This window comes from Simochromis diagramma, unplaced genomic scaffold (assembly GCF_900408965.1).
Source record: "Simochromis diagramma unplaced genomic scaffold, fSimDia1.1 OVJJ01000585.1, whole genome shotgun sequence".
Classification (NCBI taxonomy): Eukaryota; Metazoa; Chordata; class Actinopteri; order Cichliformes; family Cichlidae; genus Simochromis; species Simochromis diagramma.
The window spans coordinates 6,317,612-6,339,901 of record NW_024387398.1 but is presented as its reverse complement, the minus strand read 5'-3'; the positions used below and the strand labels follow the sequence as shown (position 1 = coordinate 6,339,901).

The 22,290-nt window shown below is 38.0% G+C and overlaps 2 long non-coding RNA genes across 2 annotated transcripts; one reads left to right on the top strand and one right to left on the bottom strand.

Annotated features, from left to right (window-relative positions):
* Nucleotides 1–372: 372 nt before the first annotated feature.
* Nucleotides 373–18,446, bottom strand: LOC120720700. The gene is made up of 3 exons (XR_005693010.1): nt 18,224–18,446; nt 15,204–15,205; nt 373–385 (listed from the first exon to the last, which is right to left on the bottom strand). It is a non-coding gene; the product is annotated as an uncharacterized LOC120720700 (long non-coding RNA).
* Nucleotides 18,447–20,981: 2,535 nt separating this feature from the next.
* Nucleotides 20,982–21,187, top strand: LOC120720574. Its single transcript, XR_005692989.1, has 2 exons — nt 20,982–21,017; nt 21,057–21,187. It is a non-coding gene; the product is annotated as an uncharacterized LOC120720574 (long non-coding RNA).
* Nucleotides 21,188–22,290: the final 1,103 nt, after the last annotated feature.

Below are 22,290 nucleotides of genomic sequence, written 5' to 3'. Positions count from 1 at the left end.
GTGACCTTTGCTGAATGAGATGTGACACAACAGTGCCGTCAATCTCAAGGCACAGTATTTGACTGCAATCCACTGGTGGTCTTTGCCCCTTCATAGCAAGGGGGCTCCGGGGTAAGCAGTGGGGGTAATCGGCCCCTGCGTGGACACCAAAGACGTTTGTTTTAAGCAGGCGCCAGCTGGTCTTGACTACTGTAATCTCTGCAATTGATTAAATGGGTTCCCAAGCCTTAGCGGGTACCAGCCTCCTCACAGAGCCGGACCACAGTGACGGGACCTTGCAAATGAACGAACACACCCTGGGTCGCTGTCTTTTAGTTTGATGAGGTGTTGCTATGAAAGACATTGTAGTTGGCAGCCCCAGAGAGATATTACCTGCTGTGTCTGTCTATAGGACAGGAGGGGAGACATTGGCGAAATGAGTAGTGTGAAAGATGTTTTGAAAGACGTTTGGCGATATTCAGGGAGAGTAAGAATGAGTAGAGAGGGACTGCTGGGTTCAGCTCTCTACAGAGCTATCAAGGAATATTTTGAATACCTTGGAATAACATCATGGCATTGACAGTTAAACAAGAAAATGAAGGGAAGTGCACAAGCTTTAAATGCACATCAGTGCAAACACAAAATGACACAAATATCTTCCTCAGTATTGGTAGATAGTCAGCTTCAGAGCTTTGAATAGATCAAATTTGTTAAAAGTATAATATGCTTAACTTGTTTATTAAATCGCTGGCGGTGGTGAATGTAGTTCTGTTTCTAACCTTGACTCCAAGAAATTAGCTTTAAAAATACTACAAGTGTGGAACAGCAAGGTATTAAGCTAAAATATGCCACCCACATTACTTTGTCCGCATTACCTGTTTGTCACCTGCTTAGAATTTTATCAGCACCTTTGCTCACATTGACATACACTGTGCATAAAAGATGTACACCTTGTAACCTCAGCCTCTGGTTTGTGAACCACATTTTTCTAGCCTAAACTTAAGCATTGTGGTTGTTACCATCCTAGTTTTTGTAGGCAAATGTGACCATATTTAGTTGAGAGGGTGGGCGATGAGTTATCAGCTGACGCCAGGTCCTGCTGCGTCCTGTAATTACTGCTATCATGCAAACTCCAGTCATATCTACTGGTGGAAGCATACCATAGACATCTAAATCACACATACTGTAAAAAAATGGTCCCAGCAAAAATAATCCTGACCGCAAAAACATTTCTACCTAAAACTACAGAAATATAGTCGGAGTTTAGAAAGTGCTTTTCTAAGAGCCACTGTTGCTTCTTCTTAGCCTGGTAATGTAAGGGGTTTTAACATTGAACCTGTTTGAAACTTGATGTGATGGAGGTGATTTACACACATAACACAAGTAATCAGAATGTCTGAAATCCACGTAACAACCAGCAGCTAAATCTATGAACAGTAACACAAATTAACTTAGAAACAATTGGAAAGGACTAAGCTAATTATAACTGAAAGCCAACATAAATAAATGGTAGAAAGACACTATAACACCAAAGTAGAGAAATAAAATCTTTTGCTGCAGTGTAGCAAAATTGTGTGCTTACTGCACCCTAAATATAACCCCATTTTCTACAGTATCATTTGATATCCTAATTTACATAGCTATGACTATGAATTGCCATACAATTTCTCCTGGAGAGCACACAGGTGAGAGCCAATACATCACACAAGCACTTGAAACTCGAGCGATGGCGAGAGCTGATGTGCTCTGGGGGCAGTTTTCCTCAGGGCTTACCTGAGTCGTCAGAGGCAGGGGAGATGACAGGCTTCTCCATCTAACAGCCTCTCGCTCTAATAACTGCAAGTCCCATTTCAGAGAAACCCGCCGCGTGACTGATCAATGTCGACAGGTAGTTTCAAGGCCGCTGCTCATATTGCCCAGAACAGGGAACAGCACATTTTCCTGAGGGCTCAGCTGTATCTGCCTGTTAAATTATATAACAAACTTTATTTGTGTAGCACTCTACAGTGCTTTCAAAACAATAAATCCAGGAAGGTATTCAATAAAACTCCAGATGTATGCATTTTTGGGGGGATATTTTAATACAGATCCAATTTTGTAACACTACCACAGCAATTTCAAAATCATAAATCCAAACATTTCAGCTGCATTTTCAGTTACTGTTATTATTAATTTAAACATAGCAGTGGGTGTACTTGGTGTTTAAATAAACTAAAACAGGACAGCACAACCATAAAGCAAACATCTTGAGCCTGCACATGATGAGCAAAAATTTCCACTCATGCAGTTTCCTTTGCTATAAAAATTATGGGTAGATACTACATTTGCCAACTTCAATACCCATCTCCAACAGCAGCACGTTATACTTTTAGACAGAAAACACCCACTATTGGCCAGCCAGTTTCCATGGAGACCGCAGTCTCCCTTCCCTCCTAGGAAAGTGTAAACAGTGAGTGAACATGAGACGATTCATATAAATTGTTTCCTAATCTTGTTATTTCTCATTTCCATGCTGAAATGGATGTTGGATTATAAGTGTGCGGGAGTGCAGAGAGCAAAGGTCGCAAAAAAAAAGAAAGAAAAATGAAAACTGACATTTTACGGAAGTGCAAGGCATGATATATTACGGTCTGCCATCTACTGCTGCCTTTCTGTGAAATTCTCAGTGAAAAATCATATTTAGTAACTCTGTGAGGCTTATACTACAAATAGACCACATGGTTACATTAAGATGTAATCCCAGGAGTACAATGCAATTTGTACAGATATATTAAGTGCAATACAAATTCTTAGCAGTTGCCAACTTGGCCAAGTGTTGACAAGGCAGACAGTCATGCCCTGTTGCTAGCTCGCTAAAAACTAGCTAGCTTGCAAACAGTGGCTGAATTTGCTTTTTAATATTGAGCGTTAATTTTCCTGTAGAAGAATTTACTGTTATGTATGCATTATGTGAAAATCTTAAAAAGCTGTAAATGTGACAGCTAGTGCAACAATCACTGCTAGAGACCAGTCAGTGGTCGTCTGGCAACTATCAGTATCCTGTGACTGTTTGGTGAATGTTTGCTGGAGGTTACTGGAAACCACTAGGGTGAAATTGGTCACAAAGAGGTATATGGTGCTTTGGTCATTAGGTTGCATGCGATGCTGCAGTTGCCCAAAACTAGTGTGGCTATAGTAGCAAACTACTTGCCAAGTGATCTTAAAACTGAGAAAAGTGACACAAACAGAAGTGTCGCCTTTACAGTAAAAGCTCTTTGACAATCCTTTGAATTTTTTTTATATGTTTTTTGCATGGTAATGTACAATTGTCACTCTAAAGACAGATATTCTCTTTTTCCAAGATGCATGAAAATGCTGGGAGATCACAGTGACCAAAGAGTGACCAAAGAAAAGGCAAAGAGGTTTTTCGTTTTGACCAATTTCACCCAGGAACAGCTAGCACCTTCCAGCAATCACTCGTCAGCTAGAAGAGGAATGCATATTTTTCCCTAGTAACCAGTTGTTGCCAGATTGTTGCTGACGTGTTTGACTGAGAGCTTAATTTTAAACAAGAAGATAACTTGCTGTGTTCAATTTGGGACACCAATACCGTAAGTATGTAGTACTTGCATTGTACAAATAATGGAACTGTAACAATAGAGGAATCCAAACTCAGACACACTGTCAGAGACTACAGTCGTGCTAATAAAATATCATAATCACTCTAATTTTATTTAATTTATATGTAATCCTAATGTACAGCAATCATGCACAGCATTTTATACTGTAACCACACCCCAAATGGGGTAGCACATGACAGCAATTGCTTTTTAAGATAAGTTTTTTCTTTATATCATGATTGTCCTTACCAGTCAATGGTTTTTCATAAAACGGGGTTTTATTGCATTTCACTCCAACCACAAATCCCAACCTATTGTTGGTCCTAGTGGAACAATCAGCATTGTTGCTAAAATAAGGGATCTTCATCCTGTGGGAACCACGTCTGTACCATACTCGTTCCATAACAATCTATCCAGTTGCCACTGAGTTGTTTTCCCTTCAGTGGACTCATTTCTTGTGCTGCAGGCTCTGTGTAATGTCAAATAAATCACCTTGGGGGTTGAGATATGGATTCCTAACACTCCCATTTTTGTCAGGCAAGCTCGACCTATTTGGACCTCGGTAATCTCTGACTCCTTTGTGTCTCTCCTGATGACACTTTACCTACGGCCTCCTTCTTTGTGAACTGAAACACAAGACAGAGGGGTTAGCCGCTTCACGGCTCCTGCATTTGCTGGTCTGCTGGATTTCAAAAAGAAGAGCTATCTTTGCTCCTCATAAGTGTAATGTCCCCAGGTCAAGGCTCTATATCATGTCCAGATATGAAAAGACTGTCAGTGGGGCAGGGGCCCATGAAATAAACACCTCTTGACTACCACCACTACCACCATACAATATCAATTAATAAATTATACTGGAGTTGCAGCCTCTGAACACTAAAGCTCATTTTCAGAGTGAGGGGCTAAGCTTCTTTTCCGATTATGCAAATAGTGAAATGATGCCATTTAAAGACTACAGTACCATTTATCATGTTTTGCACTGGTGTTTTCCACACTGGCATTTAGCAGAGTACTCTTCCTGGTGGGAGAAAGCAGAGGGTACACTGGGGGTTCATGATGTGCATTCATGTAATACCAAGAGCCACTACAGTTCAGTGAGCTAGAAACTATATTACCGCTCCCACTACACGTTCACATTTCCATCTGTTGCCCGATTTGCTGGTGTGGATTAAGCTGCACGTTATGACTGTATTAATCCTCTGCCTCACATTATCTTGTTTGTGTGGAGAGTAATGCATCTGACTTGATGAAGTGAATCCAATCTTTTGTGCTTCCCTAGAATAAAAACAGCAGTGATGGATTTTACAAATCCAGTTAGTATTTTCTGCCTGGCCCCTTCTGCTGATTGTGTGAGTTTAATATCGCATATTAATGGCTCAAGTAATTAGCAAAGTGAGGGCAGTCCATTATAATCATTATTGTTCTAATCTAATCAGGGATATATATTACTTACAGAGGAAACAGGCTAACTGCTTCTCAAGGACACATATGCATCATTAATAAAATCAGGGAGAGATCAGATTGTCCTTTTTGACTTCAATTGGACTTTCATCAAAGTTCAAGAAGTTACATAATTATAATCACACTGCAGCTGCATAACTATGTTACTAACACATTTGCAGAAAAACGCCTTTGTATGGGTTGGCTGCCTTTTAGGGGCATGTCTTGATATAGGATTTAGCACTAACATCAGTTTTGCACAGCTGACCGGGGCATGTCATACTCTATCTATACTAAGAACACCATGGCAACCATTGGTTATAAATCCCACAATGTAAACTTCATAATGGAAAAAATAAATGAATAAAGCTGTCTTCTGATGTCTTCATTGGAAGGCAGCTGAGGAAAAAGCACAAAAAGCAGACAGTCACTGTGAAGAATTTACCCATATGGAAAAGAAATAGTAAAAACTTATATGATTTACTCATGAAAGTGGCCACTTTCATGAGTAAATCATATAAGGCTTACATGATTTACTCATGAAAGTGGCCACTTTCTCATTACTTTCATATATTGTTTTAGTAAGTATCCAAAACATACAAGTTTCATTATATAATTTTTCAAGGGATCTTATATCTGTTTTCACTCTTGTATGCTTTTCATACAAGTTTCACACAAGACAGATACAAACTTTATAAGATTTATATATATCTTTTCCATATGGGTAAAGTTAGGAAATTAAGTGAATAGGTGGTAGAACCACAGTTTAATAAAAGGGGCACAGACCAATGGTAATGTTGTCATTATTACCCTTGCTGTGTTTTCTGGTGTCGGTGCATTTTGGTAATACTGGGTACCCAGAAAAAATAATGCTGAGACTTACAATGATTTTGTAAGAAGGCTGGCAGTTGCTAAAATTGCTGGTTTATAAAATGGTTTGTGTTTGGTTTGGAATTTTGTGCTTTTGCCGTTTCTCCCACTCCGTGTTTTGATTTTTACTTTCTCTTACACCCTCTGTTTAGGCTTAGGTCCAGGTAGAAAAAGCTTCTTTTTTTCTTTGGTTCAGGAATTTAAAGATGATGTTTGGGTTAAAATAAACTTGCTCTTTACCCAATTGTGTTGAAAAATGACAAGTTGGGTGATACAGTTAGAGGTTAAAGTTGGCCCAAAAAAATCCAGAGCTGTAATCCAGTACCATCAGTTAATGAGTAGTGAAATCTTAGAGGCAGTTTAATGGAAAATTACTGTCAAACAAGTACATTTGTCATGTGCTATTGCCTGGCAGTCCTACTAGATGATGCCTCAGAGACTGTAAAATCAATGCATGGTCCCACATGCACATGTCCCTTTTTCCTTCTCACCCCTGTCATACCATGCACGCCGATGTCAATAAAATTGCGGCCATGGTATTTCTCGCTAGCTCTACTAAAGAGGACCAAGCATAAACAGGGTAACTTTTTTGTAACATGTAATTTCAAATTCCGTTTTCAAACAGCACAACAAATATACACCCTCAACAAATGTACACCCACACAAGTTGTTCATGTGCAGTTAGGCACACAGTGTGTATTGCTAGTACAGCTGCTGTATTTTCAAAGGGGAAAAACAGTTAATCAGAAGCAAGATGTAAGAAATAGAAGACAGGGGATTACATTTTCTTAAATAGGAATTTAAAACAAATATGTAACCTTCAAATTAAAGCTACGTTTTTTAATCAGACAGTGACTCTGCACATGATGTGTTGGGGAAGATGGTTATTTCATATTGAGAAATGCCTACAAATTAAATGACAATTGCATGTTATTCAAAGTTTATACAGGGCAGTAAGTGCAGGCTAAACTGCAGTATGTGGTGCAGTTTACAGTAATGGACTTGCACTGGCTCAGAAAAGAAATGAAATTTTGTGGCTTTTTTCTAAGTGACTCATTTCCCCAGCACACTGCTATATCAGTGTGGGTTCCCCAGCCTGCCAAATCCCACTTAAACCACTGCATCACACATCACCACCAAAGGACTCATTATATGTAACTGAGACACCCCAGTAGCTTATTTTACTCTTGGGAATAAGAAGGAAATTAAACAACTGCTTCACCGGAGAGTAAAAGGTGATGTCTCTGTTGTGTTCGTGACTTTTTACTTTCCTCAAGTGACTAAAAACTCAGTTATTGTTGGTTCAATACTGTAATAACGGAAAGATTTAGGTTCGGTGAAACAACAATTTTACCCCCCGTGACAGAAAGGTTAGGTTAAAAAAGTATGTTCCTAAACTGCGCTTGTAGAGTTTCATATTGTGCTCTAAATCAAAACATCCTTTACTATACTGTGCAACAGTGGAATAAAAAATTACCAAACAGATAAGCAGGACAAATATAGGCAACTGAACTGCACCAGGCTGCCACACAATTGCACCTTTTTTTGTCTACAGATTTTTCAGCCCCACTCTACCCTTTCACAGCGAATTCCCTCTGCTCGTCTCATTGATTTAGAGTTATTACCTTAGGCTGTAGAGTGGGAGCAGTCTGGGATAAACAAGGCCAGTGATAAGAGTGCATGAGAAACCTGCGTGTCTGTATTTAATAGCTTCTGCGATGGGGTGCCACTGTTTGTGGAGCCCTTGGGATTTCATTACACAAAGACAAATGGATGATCCAGGCACAGCTGAATTTTGGGAAGGTGGAAGGCAATTTAGGGTGGGGGGGGGGAAGGGCTGGGTATGGGTGGGGTGTGTGAAGGAGGGACAAGCAATTAGCCTAATCAGTAGCAGCATGTCTCAAGTGGCTTGAAAGCTTAGAGTGAGGTGACTTCGTGAGAGGTGATGCTCACAAAGAGAATGTCCATTTCTTGTCTAGAAAGTGCACAATAAATCAAAGGAGCAAAAAAAAGGACATTTTTCATTTATTAAGGCTTTGAGATGGATTGAGAGACTGACTTTATTCACAACCATATATGATTTTATAAGAATGCATGGAAAAACAGTCCGGCTTAGGGCTGGTTTCGTACACAATAAGCTGTTTTTGCCAGCAGTAACGCAAATATATCATTACTAGGTGCACATCAAACGCTCGTCACTGATACATTAGGAGTAGAAGAGATTTCATTATGTCTCTGGGCTGTTTCCAAAATGGATACCAAATGGATAAGCATGACACATACAGGCAACCTTAAAATAATAACCATTCAAACAGCACCATCCTAGAGCTTCATAGGGGAAGTATAAGCTCTTTAAGTGGTTAGGTAAATGGGAAATATTCCTACTCCTCAACTTGAAGCATCTGGCTGATAGTCAGCTATACACATAAAAAGGATATAAACAAAGACATTTAAATTTAACAATCACAACTATAATGTTTTTATCCCTTATAACTAAACTAAAACTGCATTTTATCAGTGTAAAATGCAGTTTTGCATCTCATAATAAATTCAGAATTAGCATTTATGAGCACTCGTGGCTTTAGGAATGAAAAACATTTACTGGCTCATAAAGATTCACAGCCCGTTGTTAGATGAAATTACATGTCACCCATAAGTTTAGGAATAGTCTGTTAAGGAATGTGTGAGTAAATCAAATGCACATATAACTGCTCAGAGACCTGTTTTCTTCCTTTGCATGCACTTCTCAGAATTTGTTTCTCCCAGCTGTTGAATCTTTTTACAAAGAAAATGCGGGTTTTTCTCTCTTTTATTTCTTAAGAATAGTGAAGAAAAGGAAACCTCTATTTCATGAATGAGCCTTGACTGAAACACATTTCTCTGTAGTATTTTTGAGCTGAGCCTTTGAAGTCATAAGTCTCCTAATGCTTCCTGTTGGACCGGAGCTTCAAGAGCTTGTTTTAATTGCTCCCAGAGAAAGAGGTGAATGGTTAAGGGCTAACAGATTCTATGTAAGGAGGATTACTGTAATCTGAATACTAAAATATAAGCAGGTGCAATCTGTTGTTGACTGTAAGAAAATCTGCTGTTTGAAGCCCACATCCTTTGGAATCTGCAGGGCAAGAATTTAATGAAAAGTAATCAGATTATATTACATAGTTTGCTTTCAGCGTCTCATCAGATATCTAATTTTAGACATATGGAAGAATGTGTGTGTTTGGAACCAGTGTGAAGGACCACAGGAGCTAAAGAAATCTAATGAAAACAGGGTTTATGCTGAGACTGCACCGACTTCATATTTCTAAGTGTACATGAACATAAAAATAAAACTTAGACCACATAAATCAAAACACTGAAAATGCACAAAACCCTCTCTGGAATTAATCACAGTTAAAGCTTTTGTATATCAGTGACAATGTGGTATGAATATTGCTCATCAGTTGTAATTTGTCTGCCATTTGTCTGCTTATCAAACATTTATATCAAATCAATATGATAATCAAAACATCAGCAGCATTAAAAGCTTTTACAGAAATACTTAGCAAGCCAGCATAAAATCAATAAGTGCATACAGACACTCGCCACAGGGAGTCATTAGAAACATCTAAAGCAAATTCCCTCACATACATCAAGCGTGGTGAAACACAATAGACTTTAAATCCTGTTGTTCAGTGACTGACTTGACATAGCGTGGCTTATTGCCATCGTGTTGACACAAATTCACTTCAACAAGAGAGGTCCTCTCCTAATCATTAATTATCCGACGAGCTTAATGACCTGTGTAACGTGACATTACAACCATGAATAGTGACGACGAGGAGTACTCTTAATCTCATTTTTTTTAGTTCGATAGATGCACAGATGCCAGTAGGCTGCAGCTGGTAATGAGGTAGTGTGATGATACCCCTTGCCATTTTCCTGCATGCATCAACTGTTCTTTTTGTTAATTAGATAGAAATATGCTTTTGATGGAGTAAAGTTTACATTAGAGAAGACAGCTATCTTCAGTAGATGGACTTGTGATTCCCCTTCCAAATTGGACAAGCATTTGGTTATAGCCCTTAGAAATATCCATGTTTTTATGTTCTGTTAACCAAGTCACATATAATAACAGCCATACTGGTCTCACAGACAAATTTGTATTAAATGGTGGTTGTTCATAATATATTAAAATTATGTGCCCGAAACATCGAGTGTGACTACTGTCTTGGAGAATCCTAAACAAACATTAACCTACCACAATAAAAAGGACAGACTTACTCAGACAACAAGAGGTGCCCTACTGCCCCCGAGCATGATCTTTTTCCAAACATAATCAGTTCTTTTGGTGCCTGCTGTTAACCAGCAATGAGTGAAAACAAAAGTGTGTTGATAATACAGACACTGAATGTGTAAACAAATAAACAAGATGGATGTGAACTCTTGGGATTAATTGCTTCACTACCACCATCAAAATCTCATTTTAGTGCAGATTTTATGTTATTACCTCATATTAGCTAAGGAATTTGTATAACCACTACAACAAAGCTCTTCACTGGCTTTCCATTTTCACATAATTTGCTGTTAAGCAGCAGCTACTGAAACCTTGAAATTGTCAGTGAATCTGTTACACTAAAGTAATAATAAAAATTAAATCATGAAAAATACTGAATGTCCTTAGCATGCCAAGAGTACTTTTTTTGGTGACTTGGAATGGCATAATGTGCATAGAAAGTGTAACCAAACGGTTTCACCTTGTTATTGCCGCTCCAAACATGTGAAGTTCCCTACTGTGCCAGATGTTAATTGGATAATCAATCTCTACTAAAATGTACTGGTCTAAGACCTTAGTGCTTTATCAATGTCACTATGTCAGCAGCTTCCCTGTCCTCATTTCCTCCATTCGGTAAGCTGCAAAGTCCAGGGAGTTACAGTGGAGGATTTATCTGTGTGAATCTCTCAGGCTTGCAAAAGGAAAGTTAAAAAAAAAAAAAAAAACTAAATGCTGAGACACGGACAGATATAAATGGGCAGCAGGAGCTTTCCAGGTGATTTATATATCTTTCCTGGACTGGCAGAATGCATCGCATCTGATGCTACCTACCTCTGACCCTCAGCCAAGCTTTTACAAGTTATCTTGTCAGGAACCCTGGCAGACTTTAATCCCACCCTCTGCAGCCTAAACTCTAATAGCAGATGTTTATGGAAGGGGGCTGCCTTTTCCCCATTTAGCTGGCTTGATGGAATTCAGGTGGCAGGAGCTAACAACATATGGAAAGCCCATTAGAGACTGCATTAGAAATGACCTTTTAAGCTCTGTGCCTGTGCTATATTTCATCATTTTGGACATTACCTGCACTAAGGCATTAGACTCGGTTTGAGTCTGAGGGGTAATAAGGTACTAAGGAGAGGATTAGGATGTCTATTGATGTCTGAATTTGTAGTGAAACTCAGAGAACTGTTCTGCTTGGTCCTAAAAAAAGACAAAAACAAAAGAACCTGTAACTATGTTACATATGATGTGTTTTTTAAGTTAGCTAAGGTTGGAGGAAGGCTGAAGGAATCACATTTACTTTACTTTAGTTTTGTGAATACTAACTTCTTTACAACATTTAAAGAGCACATCACTGTAGTTGTTTATCCATTGATCCGAGTTGTCTAGTTTTGGAGGTAATGCCTTCACAGAGGCTGGCCTGCTCTTGAATTCATTGGAACTTAAAAGCACTTGTAGTGCTCAAAGCCAAAACTCGCAGCAATGCCTCTTTATAGAAATCATGACTGGGTTATTTTGAAAAGATCCACAAACCTTGCTGTAGAAGTGCCATCACTGTGCAGAGGGGCTAATGCTACAGCATGGGAGCATGTTAGCATTAATGATGTCCCCCTGTATATTAATACAGTTAGCTTATGTACTGTAGTTTGCAAGAAACTACTCACAATATTTGTTTGTTTTTGATTATTTTTGGTTTGTTTTTTTTGTTTTCTTAGTAACCAAGCCATATTTTTGGAAATAAACATTGCTTCTGTTTTTCAAATGTAGTTTAGCAGTTCAAAAAAGCGCCCCTCCGACAGCCAAACCCATCTGTTCTCTGATTGGATTGTTACATTTGTGATTGACATGACATTGACCAATCAGATGAAAGGAAGAAAAAATAGGGTCAAAATTCGTACTTGTAACTTGCAGAGATTCACAAGTCCACACACAAATCTTTTTTACACACACACAAATTCTTTTTACACATACAAATCTTTTTTACACACACACGAATTCTTTTCACACATACAAATCCTGATTTACAAGTACAAAACTGATTTACAAGTACAAAATATTTATGACCACATTTTGAACCCATACACAAGGCTCGCGTGCGGAGTGAAGCGGAAAAAAAGTGCGAGAGAGAGGATGAGAGAAAGAAAAAAGAAAACCCAGCTCACGTCGTTCACGTCAAAGATCCGGCTCTAAGAGCCGTTTCGTTCGCGACCGACACATCACTAGAGCTGTCCCTTTAAGAAGGAAATAGGCTGAACAAAGAATTTGTACTTCTATAAACCAACAGTCTTTTCTTTATATTCCAAATCAGATTAGCACTGCATGCTCTTCCATTTTTTTGACTCCCATACAGAGACTCATTTGCATCTGCAAGCCCAACATAAATGTCAAACTGCACTCTCTGGCTCATTAATAATAAAATGGTACATCTAGATCCCTGAGCTTGTGTGGCATTTTTGGCAATTAACGAACTGACTTTTGTAATTTCAAAGGCTGCCCTTAGGGGTCCAATATGCATATGATAAATATTTAAATGAAACTGCAGTCAACAATCATCCTGGGAGAGCCAGATTTAGGCAGCAGCTATTTAGCCAGTGTCACTCACCATGAATCTTTAAATGTGAACCTGCTTACCCTGTAGCTAAGCAACACTTGTAAATGTGTCGATGTACTCTCATAAGAATATTCTAGTAGAAAATATGTAGACTAGCTGTAAATTACTTGTGGCCTTGGATTCATTTTAAAGTGTTGCTGCACTTGTTTTATTTTTAAGAGAGAATATTTTCAGTAGGATCATCTGGCACAAAAGGAGCTGCTCAGTATAACTAAAAGCTTATTGAGTGAGACAGAAGGCAAGCTTGTTTCACCCTAGTGACCTTCCAAGCAAAGCATATTTTGTAGATATTTGAGGATTTTAGTAACCGACCTTGTTGTTATAATCACATTCCATTTAGTGTACTTTATTTCATGCTTTATGATTACAGAGCATTTGTTAGCATAATTATCTGCCCACCATAACTGCTTTGGTAAATTTACAACTGTGAAATGTATTTTACACCCACAAACTACTCATATTATTCATAAATGTTTATGGCATGTTAAGTTTTTGTTAATAGAGTGTTATTTACCGGTTTACTTTGCTGCTATAATGGCTGATTGCCATACAGACTGCTAAATTTTCCAACAAGCCTTCCCACTAAACATTCAGTGTTGTATTTCTTTCTGCATAAAATAACACGTAATGTGCTGAAAACAAATACTATATTTAAAAACTTAGGTTTTAGGAGGGTTGATGAAGGTGCAAATCAAACTTTTGACAAAGACACTACAGTCCCTTTTGGCATCATGTTTAAGTGTAATTTTCACTGGTTTTGGTTGAGGTTAGCAGATTTTAGGCTTTAAACAAAAAATACACTTTTTTATAACGTTAAACAATGTTAAAATTTTTACCCCATTTATAGATGAACTCTTTTACAGAGGCGAGCATGAACAACAAAGTTTTAATCTTTTGTTGAAGAACAGTGTCTGTCTATTACATTGAAAAGGGTTTTTTGTGCTCTCCTCTAATACATAATTAAATATGTTACATGGGTCCTCAGAATTTTACCAATAACAGCAGTAACAAAAAAGATTTTCTAATCTTACAGGTTGTGGTTAAGACAGTTTCATATTTATAAATTTTTTTTCAGCCACTAAAGCTTTGTCATGAGGGGACCACTAATAAAATACAAGTAATTTGCAAAATTAGTTGTATTTATTGTAAAAAGTTGAACTTCAGTGCTGTTAATACTGTTCAGTATCAGGCACAGGCATTTTCTTGAGTGTCTTTGCCATTTCTTAGTTTCTTCATTTCTTCTCTTTTTAATTTCCCATTGTCTGATGATAATGTTGAGTTCCTTGTCAATTCCTTTAATGAACACTGCCGTGCCATTCTTGATAAGGTCACTCCTTACAATATTAAATATCTCTCTATCGTTTATTGCTCACCAATTTCTGGCCTTGAACATTCATGTTGAAAATCGGAATGACCACGGAAGACCACGGGTTTGGTTGTCTATAAAGAATATTTTATAGAACTTCTCACATAATATAATGACACAGTGAAATGAGACTTGATCTTATTATATACATTCTTTTCAACAGTCTCATAAACCACAACAAGAATAATCCCAGGGTGTTATTTGATACTATCAACAGCATCGTTTTTCCCCCAACTCAGCATGCTGCAATACACTCTGATGATGATTGTAATGTATTTCTCATTCACAGTGTGAATAAGGTTAACCCATAAAGTCCCTCCCCTGATGAAGATGGCCCTCAATACCCTGAGTTATTTATTGCATTCTTTCTAATTACACTAAATGACTTAGTTACAATAATAGGCAGGAGGAAACTCACATCATCCTTGTAAAAGATATTACCTCTTTCTGTCCTATTTGGGAGTCTGACTGTAGCAGCACTGGTCCTTTTCTGCTGTGTATTATTAACAGCTCTCTGAGGCAAGATTGTATTCCCTCCTACTTTAAACAAGGTGATCTCTTTACTTAAAAAATCTTGGTGCCAGTTCTGTTGGAATGTCTCTGCTGAGACTGCTCATTTGAAGGTCTATAATGATCTTTATTAGCCTCTGATGTGGGGGATTGTTCAACTTACTTTGATGCTGCTTGCCATAATCTTTTACTTGATTAAGTTTTTGAATGGTATCTCTGGCTCAGTGTTAGGCTGGATAACCTCTGTTTTGAACAGTTTCTTTGTTAGGCCAAACATGCTCTCCTTTACTACTGTTTCTCGAACCTGCGGGGTTCTACTAGGCTCAATCCTGGAGCCATTTTCTTTCATTTTAATAAGATTTGTTATCACTTTTATGCCAATGGCATTCAGCGGTACAGGTCTTTAAACAGCTGTGCAACAGATTGACAAGGGTGTACCCCATCTCTCGCACTATGGCAGGTAGGATAGACTCCAGCCCCCCTGACCCTGAATTGGATAAGCAGCAGTAAATGGATGGAAACCTCACTACCACAACAGGCTGTCCACCATAGTTCATTGACTGTTTTTTAGACAACAACTGAACTATGTTATTAATTCCTTTTGTTCATCCATGTCCTGTTAAAAATCTTGGTGTAATATTTTCTTCTTCTCTGGGCTTTGACTTGCATATGAAATCAATTACTTTCATTTAAGGAACATTTCTAAATTGTGAACTATGATTTCTTCAGCTGAACTGGAAACATTTTTTTCATACATTTGTATCACTAAACACAGATAACGGTAAAGCCCTATTTACTGGCTTTGATACGGTACATATAATCGATACAAAATGTAGCCGACCACGGCTAAGCTTCTACTAAGTGAGCTCACATTACACCTACTTTATACTCTACACTGGCTCTCAGTAGATTTTCAAACTCTTGGACTTAGCTTTAGAGCACTAAATGGGCAACGGCCAGACTATTTATCTTAACTTTTCCTTAAACACACTACTGCTTACACTCTTCAATCACATGCTTAGAATTTGTTAGTTGTTCCTCACACAAGATTAAAGACTCTGGGGGACAGAGACTTCTGTTTGGAATAATCTCCTACTCCATCTACACTTAGCGGACTCTGTGGACTCCTTTAAAAAGCAGTTGATGACTTTCTTGCTTAACAAGGTTTTCTGTTGAAATTATTATTATTTGTTTATTTATTTTATTTTATTTTGTTTACCTACTATAATTTTCTATTATATTTTTATCATTATCATCCCTACAGTAGTTTTTATTGACTGTATCTTATTATATTTTCTTGTATAGAGCATTCAGAATGAGAATCAGAATACTTAATACTGACTACAAATTCAAATTGTGACTACATGTCAGTGAAAACAATTTAGAAATAAACTTTAATTTCTTACTTTCTTCATAACATCTGCAGCATTCTCAGATTATTCACATGCTGCATCAAACACCTTGTAACATAATTTCCAAACAATATGTATACAGTAAATAAAATCAAAATTTAAGGTGGGGAGAACACATTTAATGTAGATTTATTTTCCTGACTCTCCATTAAATCAGGGTTTACTTTGAGTACATCTTGCTTAATGCTACTTTAAAAACACAAGGAAAAAAAGTACCATCAAAGTGTTCAAGTCATCATGTGTGCGCTTTGTGTGTTTACGACTCCCTCCCAGTAGAGCTGTTCCTCCAGGCTGTTGCCAGTGTTGCCAACTTAGCGACTTTGTCGCTATATTTAGCGAGTTTTCAGACCCCTTAGCGACTTTTTTTCTAAAAAAAGTCGCTAACAAAAGACGTGCAAGCGCGTATTGCTTTTACTCTCAACAAGCAGCGGGTGCTGTAACGCAGTCAGTTCTTCTTTTACTCTTATGCTGTTTTGTGGATCACAAGGTTTAAAACTACTTATAAACACACACACACAAAGTAACTCCACCAGAGTGCCTATTTCGGGTCACTTTTGCCGGTCCAAGCCCGGGTAAAGGAGCAGGGTTGGAATTGTGACATTAAAAAAAACAATAATTGCTAAAAGAAATTTAATTTGTAGTTCTAAATAAACTCTAACTGCATTTAGGATGTTTTTTACTCACTTTATGTCTCTTCCACGATGTTATTTCTCTCTCCAACAACATAGGTTACAATTAGATTAGCATGACCAATTATGCAAATTAGGTGATGACGTCATTTAGTGACTTCTAGCGTCTTTTAGGACAACCAATAGCGATTTTCCTTACTGAGGAGTTGGCAACACTGGCTGTTGCTGCAAATGTGGCTGTGTTCATAGCCAACCTGCCTGGATGAAAAACAGAAATGTGAACGCTGCTTAACCTGTTAAGAATGCACTCTTCTACTTTATAGCTAGTATTGTGAATGCTTAAGGGTCTGCTTTAATTCCAATTTGGCCAGTACTATGGGTCAAAAAATGTTCTCCTGTGATGCAGATGTAGATGGCATTACATACCATCACATCACTAATGACCAGAGATGGGCGTAACGCGTTACTGTAATCCGATTACTTTTTTCAAGTAACGAGTAAAGTAAGGGATTACTATTGCAAAAACGGTAATTCGATTACCGTTACTTTACCGTAGGAACGCTGCGTTACTGCGTTACTAAAACCGTGATTTTTTTTGCGAGAATGTCTCATGACAGTGACGTAAGCGAGTGCGACGTTCGTGAAAACAGCTGTGTGCAGATCAACAGTGGATCATATATCGATTGTGGGAGAGAGTATGAGCGTGCAGCGTTTAAAGCGTGGAAGTACTGACCTTACTTTGAGTTTGATTCCATAAAAAGTGACAAAAACATTAGTGTCCGTTGTGCGTGGGAAGAAAACTTCTTTTTACAGCGAAAAAAACCCCTAAACTTCCAAGCAAGCACCGAGTGCGCAACGACGTAATGGGAAATTCACAGAGAAACTCGCGGATTCTTCCACTGACCGCTGCGGCACACTCGCACCAGGGCACACCTCTGCCTACCCCACTCCTGCTTTACAGGTGAAAATAGAGCAACAGGACCGCTAGTCTTTGACTTTATTTATTTTCTGCTGTATTTTACTTGCATCTATTTGAAAGAGCGAGTGTAAACACACACACAAAAAAATATTTTATGTGCTGGAATGAGCAGAAAATAGGTTTAAATATTAAACAAATTTCTTCCAGTCAGAGAATGTTGCATATAATTAAATTTTTGCTTGATGCATAAAGTTAAAAGATTAAACTAATAAAACAAGTTTTAAAAAGAGACTTTTCCATTTGATTACATTTTGTATGATGGATTATGTAGAAAAAGTAGAATTGGGCTGAAAGATCTATCGCTTTATCACCTATTCAGGTTGTAAATCGTGTTTTTAAAAAGTATCTAAGTAATTAATTACTTTTGAAAATAAGTAATCAGTAAAGTAACGGGATTACTTTTTTGGGGAAGTAATCAGTAATTAGTTACTGATTACTTTTTTCAAGTAACTTGACCAACACTGCTAATGACTTTTTTAAATTAGTTGTTTATTCTGAGCATTTTTCTCCCATACTGCCTTCTCTTCATTGGCTCCCTGTTAAATCAAGAATCAAATTTAAAATCTTTCTAATCACCAGTGTAGGGACTAACGCGGTATTAAGTAACACGTTACAGTAACTACGTTATTATTGTGGTAACGAGCACAGTAACTAGTTATTATGCCAAAATCAGGAACGCGTTAACCGTTACTGGGATTTAGATAGGGTCATTATTTGTTACTTCATGTGGTGGCTATTGCAGAGCTTCCACAGATTCAGTAACATTAGCAAGTGGTGGAGGCCAGCAGGTGGATGAGAGAAAGGGGAGGAGGAGCAGAGACCCAAGGCGGCCGACGGTCCGAGTGTCAGGTGAACTAAACTTCAGGTAAGAAGTTATGACCTGCAGTCTATCTGGATCAGATATAAACCAAGTTTAGGTGGAGTTTATTTTCGTTGTGCTGACTTTTTCGTACTGCGTACTAGCTAGCATGACGGAGTTTCTATACAGCTAGGTGGGTGCTATGATGTTACTGATGCAGCTCATATGCAGTCTGGCGTTACCTACATCCTCCTATTCGAAAGGCAGAATTTCCGAGTTCTGAGTACAATCGAAAGCACCACGACTGCAGTTTTCGTGTTGGATGTAAAAAGCGCACATGACGCTGTGACGTAGGCTAGAATCATGGCGGCGGTCAACGACGGTCCAGGCGTGGGATTTCTCTTGTGGAAATATGCAGATTATTTTTTCCTTCCTATTGGTAGGTGGCAAAGTGCACTTGTGGCAAGTAAGCAAGCTAGAAGACTGGCAGTCTTGCTGGGTATCCAGTTACGGAAGCAACACATTAACAAGAGAATTTTGAGTAAAACCAAAGTTACTTTCCCTAGTAACTAGTTACTTTGAAAGTAATGAGTAACTTGAAGTAACTGAGTTACTTTTGATAGAAGTAACTAGTAATGTAACTAAGTTACTAATTTAAAGTAACTTACCCAACACTGCTAATCACACGCAAGGTCTTGAATAATCAGACCCCACTTCATAGTACCTTATTACACTTATAATAGAGAACTTCTCTCTCAGGCTGCTGGTTTATTTGTGGTTCCTAGAACAATTAAAGGTAAAATGGGAGGTAGAGCCTTCAGCTTTCAGACCCCAGTTTGGATTGGGGAAAACAGAAACCCTCTCTACATTTAAGATTAGGCTTAAAACTTTTCTTTTGTCAAAGCATATAGTTAGGGTTGGATCAGGTGAGCCTGAATCTCATTTAGTTATGCTGCAATAGGCCTAAGATGCTAATATAAAGCCCCTATGAGGTTGACTGTTTGTTGTGAGATTGAGGCGAAAACAAATCCATAGAGTTTGAATCTCAAAACTTATTGAGTGTCAAAGTACATTAAGACAACAAAACAGGTACAAAGTAATATTCAGTGCAAGATTTTTAGCAGCTTTTTGTGCATTACAAACAATCCTAAAAAAAATAGATTAGTGTATTAGTCCCAAAAAGACTAAATAAACTTAACAACTTCTTTGCCTCACCTCCTCAAGGTGAGGCAAAACAATCAACACCACCTCAGTGAATTACCTATGGCCAACACAACACAATATATTGTCAAGCCAGGTACTGATTAGTTTAAAGCGGCATATATTTTAAACAATGTTAATTCAACAAAATGCTAACCTGAATCTTCCAACTCATGACTCAAAAACTAATTGAACTTATTAAGACTACACTCAACACTACACAATAGGGCTGGCCCATATCATACCGTTCACAGTAATACCGGTATAATGTTGGGCAACGATAAGAAAATGAAATATCACGATAGAACATGGTTAAAACGCGCATGTGCAGGGCCTTTGTTTTCGTACACACATGGCGGAGAATAAGAACGGCGAAAGCGGTTTGTTGAATGAAACAGATGAACCAGAATTGGTTTGTAAAAATGCTGCAACTTCAGTGGTGTGGAACTGGAAATGGTGTGGCTTTCGTCCGTCAGATACACAACAAAGCACTATTTTTGGTAGAGCATGTTAGCGGGCCGTCGTTATTACCGTGTTTTTTGGAAAACACGGCACACTTAAAATCAATCCTTTGATTTTTCTGAAAGTCGGCAGTGCCCCTTATAATCCCGTATGCTGTGATGGGAATAACGGCGTTACAAGTAACAGCATTACTAACGGCGTTACTTTTTTCAGTAACGAGTAATCTAACTAATTACTATTCCCATCGTTACAACGCCGTTACAGTTACTAACAAGAAAATGTGGTCCGTTACTATTTTTCAACAAACAGACGGTTGAAGCTGTGTTCAGCTTACTGTATCTTATATCAGTTGCACGGAAGTAGCTGACTACGTAAGTAATCTGCGCGCTACAACTTTAAGCAGCTATGCGCGCTCCCGCGGACAGCAATCACGATCACTGTCTAGCACAACACCTGGAGCTAAGGCGGCAAAACAATCGCATGAGTGCTGCTGTTTGACTGAGGAAGAATAAAGTAGTCATGGTAAGTCAATCACATGACCACTTCAAGACAAAGCAACAAGGTGATATATACCAGTTTTTAAATTGTGTTGAAGCCAGAGTCATGATAAACACTATATACGCGCGTTTTTTCCTCAATAGTTTCGTCACGTTTACTGTCTAAGGACAGCGCTAGCAAGCACTCTCTGCTTATGAGCAAAAAAACCAAAAAAAAAACCAGGGGAAGTTTTAGGAGTGACGGCGAGAAAGACAGAGAGAGAGCAGAAAAAGAGAGAGCGAGTTTGTGAGATTTGTGACGTTTAGCGTGTTTGGAGTGTGTAGTTAATGTGTTGTCTTGTGTAGTTAGTGTGTAGTGTTGTGGATAGTCTCGTGTTGCGTGTCAGAACAATGAGGTGACTGCTGTCTCCAGGTAGAAAAAGGAGTACACCTGCTGCTGTCAGACCTGCAGGTATCAGGCTGTGATGTTCTCCTTTATAGTGGACAGAAATTATTTTTTTGGAGTGGCACAAATAATTTGTGTGACATCTTATTGAATAAAGAACAGCTGACTGTTCTGTAAATAGTCTGAAATGGTTATTTAAAAAATCAAGGTAAAAGGTAAATGGATGCAAATAACTGTTGTTTGCAAAACTTGTGCATAGGATTTTAAAATTGACAATTTATATTTGCATTTAAAGTTATGAAATATGATTCATTAAACATGTTTGTGGTTGTTACAGTAAAAAATATAACTTTTTTCTACTCTGATTTTATGTTTTTTTCTGATTTTAGATCAATTGTGTTAATACAGTATGTCAAAATGAAAAGATAACTGTAAATTCAGACACGTGAGGCTGTGCTGAAAAGGATGATACAAAACAAGGCAAAGTAAATAGTTTTCAAAGGTAAAATGTGGAGGGAAAATCAAAAGTAGTTAAAAATGGCCAATTATACCCTGGACCCCAGAGGGTTAAACGTTGTTTTTTTTAAGTAGTTACTTTTCAAGTAATTAATTACTTTTAGAATATTGTAACTCAGTTACTAACTCAGTAACTTTTTTGAAGAAGTAACTAGTAACTATAATTAATTACTTTTTCAAAGTAACTTGCCCAACACTGCCCGTATGCCTTATGTATGAATTCTGGTTGTGTTTACTGACCTCGAAATGATTTTATGTCGTACACGGCGCTCGAAAATCTGTCAAATGTTTTAGTACGACTTTGCTAAGCTACGAACCCGCACCGCTTGATGGATTGTCAGAGCTTTACGACTATCATAGGCAGGAGCCTGGCGGAGTGATACGTACTGTGCTTCAACATAATATTACCATATTGTGTGTGTATAACCTCTTTTTAAGTTTTGTGGATATTATACATGGTTACACTGAGGATATGTCGGCCAATTTCCACTGGAAATGCCTTTTGGTTAAACTGTCAGCAAGGAATTTGCACTGTTACCTTTTTATATAACTTTAATGGACATAAAAAACAGCTGCTTGTTTAAGTGAAAATACATTGATGGGTTTTTTTTGCACTAATAAAGTTGTGGAGTTGTAAAGTATTTTCTCCCAGTGTCAATTATATCGTCAGTTATATCGTTATCGCAAATTTTCAAATGTATATCGTGATAAATATTTTTGGTCATATCACCCTGCTCTACTACACACTACCTGTGATTGTACCTACATGATGTGATATGGCATG